Below are 8,294 nucleotides of genomic sequence, written 5' to 3' on the forward strand. Positions count from 1 at the left end.
AAGACTGAGAAGAAAGGAATAAGACAAGCCCTCCTGGTACCGCCCGAGGTCTGAGCAGCCCTTCCACCCACATACCTTGTAAACTCCATCATCTTGAGGCCCCTGATTGGGACTTACTGGATCCTAAAAAGCCTGACCTGGAGGTGTTTGCAGCCAAGTCCCAGAGACTACCTTTGTGTCTGGCTTCTGGGTTGCTCTATATTCACCTTTCCCAACACTTTTCTTCAGAATAAACCTCTATGTTTGCTATTGAGATCATTTCCAGTCTACCAAGGCTAACTCTCTTTCAGTTACGACTTTGCTACATACCTGGCTTGACAGGTCATTTCTTTGAAGACACTGCCTGATATAACTACAGTCACTGGCTTCTGTTCTACATTTTTTTGCCTATGTGGGAGTTGAATATCCATGTGTGGGCTTGGTATCATTTGCTCTGGCAAAGCACTGCAGGCTACCATAGACGCGAAGAAGACTCTTGCTCCTAACATCAACTGTTGAAGGACATAGCATTTCCTCGTCATGGAGCAGGCAATCATGTTACTACCTAACTAATCTTTCAACCTGATACCTGAGATTTCTCGAATTTTCACAGTAAACCCTACTGGAATTTCACTTGCCATGGGTTAGATAGAAAATTCGAAGAAGATATTAATAATCGATCATTTATGAGAAAGTAGTGATTTCTTTTTGATTAGTTTCCTAATATTTAAATGTTTGCAATATACTTTGTATAGACTTTAAAATTATTTTACTTATCTATTCTTTAAGAATTTAATGTACGCAATAAACTTTGACCATATCCACCTCCCTCCTCTTCTCACAATTTTCCCTTCTCTCCATCCCCTCTCACTACTTCATATCCTTTTTCTGTGTGGACTTTTTAAGAGGTTTTATGTGGGGGTCATGAGGCTTCAACTATAAACAAAGCACTCTGGGCAGCAAGAATACAGGGAGTGGGAGAAATAGTCTTCCCCAAGAACAAGCACCCTAATTGATTACCCAGTGCCAAATGATCTATGGTCATTTTAGGGAATAACTCCACTTAATCAAATTGGAAGTTCTGAGCATCAGGTCCAACTGTTTGTGATAATAGATTGATTTGATTTCAAACAATTCTCTTAGGGTTCTGATTTGTTCCTATTTGATTATGGTCATGTGATCATTTCTAACTAGTTTGAGAGATGGAGAATTTTTTTCTCTTCTCTGTGTATATGTACTACATAACAGTTAAATATGGAAAAGATGGGGAAGCTCTTAACAAAGAAAATGGGTTAAATTACCATTAGTTAATTATGGGTAATATTATATATTATTTGTTGATAAAATAATTTACTAAACTTCTAGAATAACTATGTTGTAATCTGCTTCTTCTTGCATGTGTATATGTGTGATATACATTGGTCCATTTGTAATGATAAAATAATGTTAAATAATTTTAATTCAGATTTGTAAAAGATGGAATAATTTTTTTCAATAAGTGAATCATTACATTAAAATAAGAGCAGTATCTTTAATACTGTAAATATTGTTTGGTTTATTTTTAAAAGAAAGCTATAAGAAATGACTTTGGAATCTAAACTGTTTCAGATAAATTAATATTTCATCTGTAACAAATATAAAATTAATAATATCCATGGATATTCAAGGTCAAATGCTGACTTAAAATATTATAAATATTTATGACATATGTGTATAGGAGAAAGAAGGAGAAAGGGAAAGAGAAGAAGGGACAGGAAGAGGGAGAGACAGAAAGAAAAAGACTCATGAATTACAAACTGCCCTAAGAAGAAAAGGGAAATAGTTCCCTATAACCTCCTAGCGAGATGACTTTAAAGAGGGCGTCAGTAACTTAAGTTCCCAATGCCTACCACATTTGTGCTTTACACAAATGCATGATAATGAACATCACACATTGCATGCTAGGAATATGACATGATTTTATACCCACACCACCAGGTATGTGTCATCACAGAGAACCTTTTAATTTTCTCATTGGAACAGGTGATTGAGACTATAAACAGATATCATCATAATTATAGATTCATTAACACCCGTGGATGAGGCAAGTACAATTTTAAGTGTTAATGATTTCTTCTTCCTTCCTCCCCGTCGGCTCTGCCTCTCCCTTGGTTAAATGCTGGTCTTTTAATCAATCTTGATTGCTTCGCTTTGAGCTGAGACTTTCTTAGGAACTCCTCAGAGGCACATTGTTGTGTGGGAGACAGCTGTTCTTTACTAGTGCAGACTGACAAGAGTTATATATAGTGTAGATTATAATAAATTGTGTATACAAACAATAGACCACCTGGGGCGCCACCAACAAGCATTAGGGTTTCATGTGATACTTTCCCCTGAATTTACAGCCTCCCCACCCCAGCTGCTGCAGTGACCCCTGGTAGCTGGCAGAAAGTCAGCGATTCCCTCCTCCACTTCCATGACCTCTTTGCAGTTTCCTGCTGCCATGGCGCAGGGCTGGCAAGGGCTGTGTGTTGCTGCTGTCTTGATTTTCACCATCTCTACATTGGTGTTCCCAACCCCTAGTTTCTTCTTTTGAAGTCTTTACACAATTTGAGCAATCCTTTTTTAAAGCCACTGTATTTGAGTCACCTTGTAACAATTCTGTTTCTTGAAAAGATTCTCTCTTCATCGTCAGTACTCTGAGTTCTCTAGGAGCTCATTGGTTAGAACCAAGCTTCTTTGTCTATGTATGCTTCTCTAGAAGAGTACCTAAGTTAGGATCATTTTTAAATATAAGAAATTTATTTCTCGCAGTTATGGGTGTGAAGAAACCCCAGGCCAAAGAGTTCTACTCACTGTTGAAGGGCCATCCTTAAGCTAGAAAGAACACTGACCTTGTATAACAGAAAGCAGAAGGTGATGTTATTCAAATGCAGCATAAAACCTTTATAAGAGGAACACACAATTGCATAAATAGGGAATAGACCTCCTGTTTAAATATCTACTAAAATCTTAACTGCCTCCATCACATAGGTAAGTTGTGAATTTTAGAATGATCGCATTCAAACGGTAGCACCCAGATTACCAGTTCTATTTTCATATCATTTAGCTCTGAAGACAAAAGTCTTCCAGCTAAGAGCCCACAAGATAGATGCCATCATGAAGTATTTCCTTTTTGTCTCAATAAAATTCCATTGGTAAATATGTAATTGTAACATGAATAATAAAAATCTAGAGACAGAAGTTAGGGTTCAACCTGAAAACCAGAGAAGCAAAGCAGCCAAGCCACTAGAGAAGTCTTACCTCTACTAAGGCTGGGCGACAGCAGACTAAGCGACTACACAGTCTGAGCTTCTCTCTCCTCCCATTTTATATTCCCTTTAGTGCTAGGATTAAAGGTGTGACTCCCTAGTACTGGGATTAAAGGTGTGAGCCAACACCACGAGATTCATTTTAGCATTGATCTTTTATAGCTCAGAGTGGCCTTGAACTCACAGAGATCAATCTGCCCCTGTCTCCCAAATCCTGGGATTAAAGGTGTGTGCCACCACTGCCTGACCTCTAGTGACTTAGCTTTGCCCTTTTGATATTTAGGCAAGCTTTATTTATTAAAACAAATAAAATATCACTACATTTTATTTTTTCCATAAACGAGGAATGCATTTTAGGTAGAAGCTGGGGTGTGTATTGTATATAAACGGAGACGATTTCTGCCAGTGGTCATGGTTTGGACCAGTTGTTTCCAGGTTTTTGACTGCTCATTAAAAGGATTGAAATAAAGTCTCATAAACATTTGCAAAAATAGCAAAGAAACTACAAAAGTAAAGTAATGGAAAGATAAGAAGGGGCCAGGTGACCACACAAAATATGCACGGGTTTTGATTATGGTTTTGGAATTTGTTGTGGGATTCAAGATGAGTTTATTTTTCTAAGGAGCATAGGTACGGTGTTTGTATGCTCTGACTGATAAATGAGATCATATAATCATTTTTCCACTGTAGATGTCCCTTCTCATAATTAATTATATACATTATGTGCAGCCATAAGATGGCTAATAGAGGATTTTCTCTCAAAGTTTGTTTTTTTTACCTTATTGTTCATGCATTCAAAACTGGTTCAAGGCAGATTGGCTTTTCCATTTCTCCACCTGGATACACTGCACTGAACTGAACTGAACATGGGTCAAAATTAGTTCAAGATTTTGAACTTGTGCTGAAAATGGATAGACTTCTTTTTCTTGTCATTTATCTACTAAAAAAAGGACAATATAACTGCTATTTATTTGGCATCTAAATTGTATTGGTTATCATAAGTAATCTAGAGATGGCTTAAAGCACACAGGAAGATATGCAAAAGTTACATTCAAACACCATGCCATTTTATGCAAGGGACTTAAATATATGCTGAATTCCTATCAGCAGGGAGTCAACTCTATGAATATACCATAGAATGATTACATGTAGATATGAATAATACAAGAAATTATTATAAAGGTTAGGCTCATATATTTATGGAGGTTAAGAAGTCTTAGTGTATGTTGCCTATGACCTGGAGAACATGGAGAGCTGAGTGGTACCAGTCATATTAGTTCTGCTTTAAGTCTGAAGCCCTGAGGACCAAAGGCCCAGTGTCAATAGTAGGAGAACATGAATGTCCAATTCAAGAGGGGAGAGATAGGAAATTTATCCTTCTTCCACATTTTAACTCAATTTGAATCCTTAATGGATTGATTGGGTGGTGCCCATCCACATTGATAAAGATGTGCTTTGTTGAGTCTACTGAGTCACATTCCAATCTGTGCCTGAAACACCCGAGGTGATTCTTCCAGGAAGTATGCTTTATTAGTTGTCTGGGACTCCTTATCTGAGTCATGTGGACAGATAAAATTAACTTGGGGACAAATGTCGGGATAAGCTGTAGAGATGGTGTTGGAGGGCTGGTGAGAACAAAGCTGACCTCAGCTGCTGAAAGTGAAGGGACTGTGTGGTTATGGGGTGGTCTCAAAAAATATAAGACACAGAAAGACACTGGAAGTGAGAAGGGGAGGAAGTTAGTCTGTGTTTGTTATAGCACTTTTATAGTACTGTGATAAATAAAATAAAGAAGGAAGTATAATGGATGAGACATATGGTTAGTGAACCACGTGGTATTGGTGCTCAATTGGCCATTGGAGAAGAAGCCATTCTAAGTCTTTCATTTCAGAGAGAAGCTGTGGAAGCCACAGTGATCATAAACGTTAACTATAGAGGCATGTCACTGGACTGGAAAGGTTTTGCAATACACATACAGCAATTGTCATTTGTCCAGAGGCTTCTTTTAACTGTACTATGAACCTTTCCCCACAAAAATCACCCACGCAAGGATATTGTACGCACATGCACCTGTGTGAGAGTATGTGGTATATATGAACATATTTGTTGGTGTCCATGCAGAGGCCAGAGGTGATGTCAAGTATGACTCTTTCCTTTTAGGCAGTGTCTCTCGCTGAACCTGGAGCTAGGCAGAAAGCCAGAAAGCCCCGGTGATGGTTCTTTCTCTGCTCTCTGCACCATTGGAGTTACATGTCCACATGTCCCTACCCAGATTTTTACATGAGTGCTAAGGACTTGATCTTGGATCCCATGTTTTCACAGTAAGTTCCACTCGCTGAGTCATATATCCAGCACGATGTAAAGATTTAAACTCTTATATTTGATTACACAAGGAAAATAAAAATAAAGTAAAAAATATTAAAACCTGAGTCAAAAAACACATTATAGAGAAGACATACTTTGTGTAAATTTAGCCTCAGTTATGTGAAATGACAACCACTTAGAAATGCATTGCAGAATTCCTTTAATAAAATGTGAAACCCACACTTAATAGCTATATATATTTAAATGACACACATTTATTGCCTCACATAATTCATTGCATACATTAAGCATAAAATTTCCTGTGGGCAATAGTAAATGTGATTTATAAGTCACAATTTGTGGGAAGTCTGTTTCTTATTCTCTTGGGGAACAGTTTAAAAAACTATTAAAATATTAGAGAAATTGGGCATTTATTCATTTAAGTAATAATATTTGTTTTAGTTTACTTTTCAAAAGTAAATATAAAATTCATTTAAGATAAATTTTGAAAAGTAAACTAAAACAAATTTACATTACTATAATTTATATTACAAGCTCTCGGGTTGTGTTGCTTTCTGCCACAATGTCAGGCTTGTAAGTTTTGGGAAATCTCATAGACTTGATTCTTAAATACTTGGCTCCACGTTTTATCTGCTTCATCCAAAACAAGCATTTTGATCCATTTTGGAGAAAAGTATCTTCTGTTTTGCACATCAAATACTCTCTCTGGTGTACCACCAACAATATGAGGGGCTTCAGCCTGCAACTTCTGCATTTCATTTCGGACACGTGTTCCTCCAGTGCAGGCAGGACAAGTTGCTACCATCTAATCTCCAAGAGCCAAAATTACCTTTTCGCTTTGTTGAGTCAGTTCTCTGGTGGGGGCCAGAACCGTGCTTGGGTCTCGAACTCGGTCTCTGACTGTAGCAGGACGGAAGGAGCAAATGTGGCTGTCTTGCCAGTACCTGACTGAGCTTGAACAATCAAATCACACCCTTCAATATAAGGAATTAGAGCTCTCTGATGAGTCACTGAAGGTTTCTCAAAACCAAAGCATAGATGCCTCAAGGAAAAGACTCCTTTAAATTCATATCATCAAAGTTTTCAGTGTTTTCATCCCAGTTGCTTTTGGGGTCCATTTGCTCTGGGCCAGACATGATCTGAAAACCCACTCAGTGCTCAACTGAAAAGCAATGTGTGGCTTCTACTGAATTCATAATGCCTTCTCTCTACCATGAGGTGGGGAAGTCATAATTTGAACCATAGCAAGTCAGTCATCATGGTGATTAAACCCTACTATAGCTGCACCAATCCTTCCCAAGCATCTGGACAGATGGTTTGTCCCAAGATGAATTGACATTGAAACTGTACATTGCATCTTGTTAAGTCAGTGGAGTCTGTTCCGGAACAAGAGGGGCAGACCAAATCTACCAGGTTTCTCTCTTGCCGGACAGTTCTCAAATAACTCTAAGGTCTAATATTAATTACAAACTACCTCTTACAACATAAATTAACTCATTTCTATTCTTCTATATATTACTATGAGGCTCATGGTTCATTAATTCACATCTTACTTTCCTAGTGGCTGCTGGCATCCACCTGACACTGCTCTTTTTCTACCTGTACCTGTTTTCCTCTATTTTGCCTATTGGCCAAATTAGCTTTATTCATCAGCCAATAAAAGCAACACATATTTTCAGCATATTCCCACATCACAGAATGACATCCCACATCAGGTATGTACATGGGAGTGCAGGCACCTACCCGAGTTCAGAAGTGTCAGATTCCTGGAACTGGAGCTACAGGCAGTTGTGAGACTCAATATGTGTGCTGAGAACTGAACTCAAGTTCTTGGAGAGAATAGTAATTATTCTCTATGGCTGATCTATCTCTCCAGCTCCTAGCTTAAGTGTTTTATCCAGTAGGGTCATGTTCGATTTGTGTTGGTATCACAAAACATTGGAACTGATTTGATGGTTAGCGGTTTCAACTTGATACAACTTAAACTCTCAGAGAGGTGTTGTGTCTATGGATTATACTGTGGGCATGCCTGTGGGGGTTGTCTTAATTAGGGTGATTGGTACAAGAAGACCTAGCCCAGTTTAGGGCACTGTTACCTGGGCAAGGAGCCCTCAATTGTTATTACAAACGATGAAGTCAAACTGAGCACAACCAAGTGAGCCAGCATGTATGCATTAATTTCTGTCTGCTTTAGACTGCATGTGATGTGACCAGCTTTTCTACGATGACGGACTTTAAGTTAGAATTCCAAGCTGCAAAACTCTTTCTCCCTCTGTCCTCTGTGTCTTTTGGTGGGATAGTTAATCATAGTAACAGAAAGGAAGCTCCACAGTTGGGTACGTTGTAAAAAAAAAGAAAATTATTTTGTTTCACACTTCTTGTCCAAATATATGATGACACCACCTTCTTAGTCAGAGCCTCTATAGCAGATGCCATCACCTGCTTAGTCATTGCTCCTCATGGTGGATGACATCATATGTTTGAAACTTCTGGGAGTGGGAAGTGTGTGTGTGTGATGCCTGGAACAGACATAGGGCAGCCTTACCTCGTAACAGCAGTTCTCAACCTGTGGATCATGACCCCTTTAGGGATCACGTATCATATATTTTGCATTTCAGATATTTACATTGTGATTCATAACAATCATAAAATTACATTTATGAAGTAGCAATGAAAACAGTTTTATAGCTGGAGGTCACC

The 8,294-nt window shown here is 38.3% G+C and overlaps 1 pseudogene; it reads right to left on the reverse strand.

Moving 5' to 3' along the window:
* Positions 1-6,159: 6,159 nt before the first annotated feature.
* Positions 6,160-6,730, reverse strand: LOC126487568 (eukaryotic initiation factor 4A-II-like; annotated as a pseudogene).
* Between the last annotated feature and the right edge of the window lie 1,564 nt (positions 6,731-8,294).

Source organism: Alexandromys fortis, unplaced genomic scaffold (assembly GCF_014885135.2).
Source record: "Alexandromys fortis isolate MF-2015 unplaced genomic scaffold, M_Fortis_MF-2015_v1.1 scaffold_191, whole genome shotgun sequence".
NCBI lineage: Eukaryota > Metazoa > Chordata > Mammalia > Rodentia > Cricetidae > Alexandromys > Alexandromys fortis.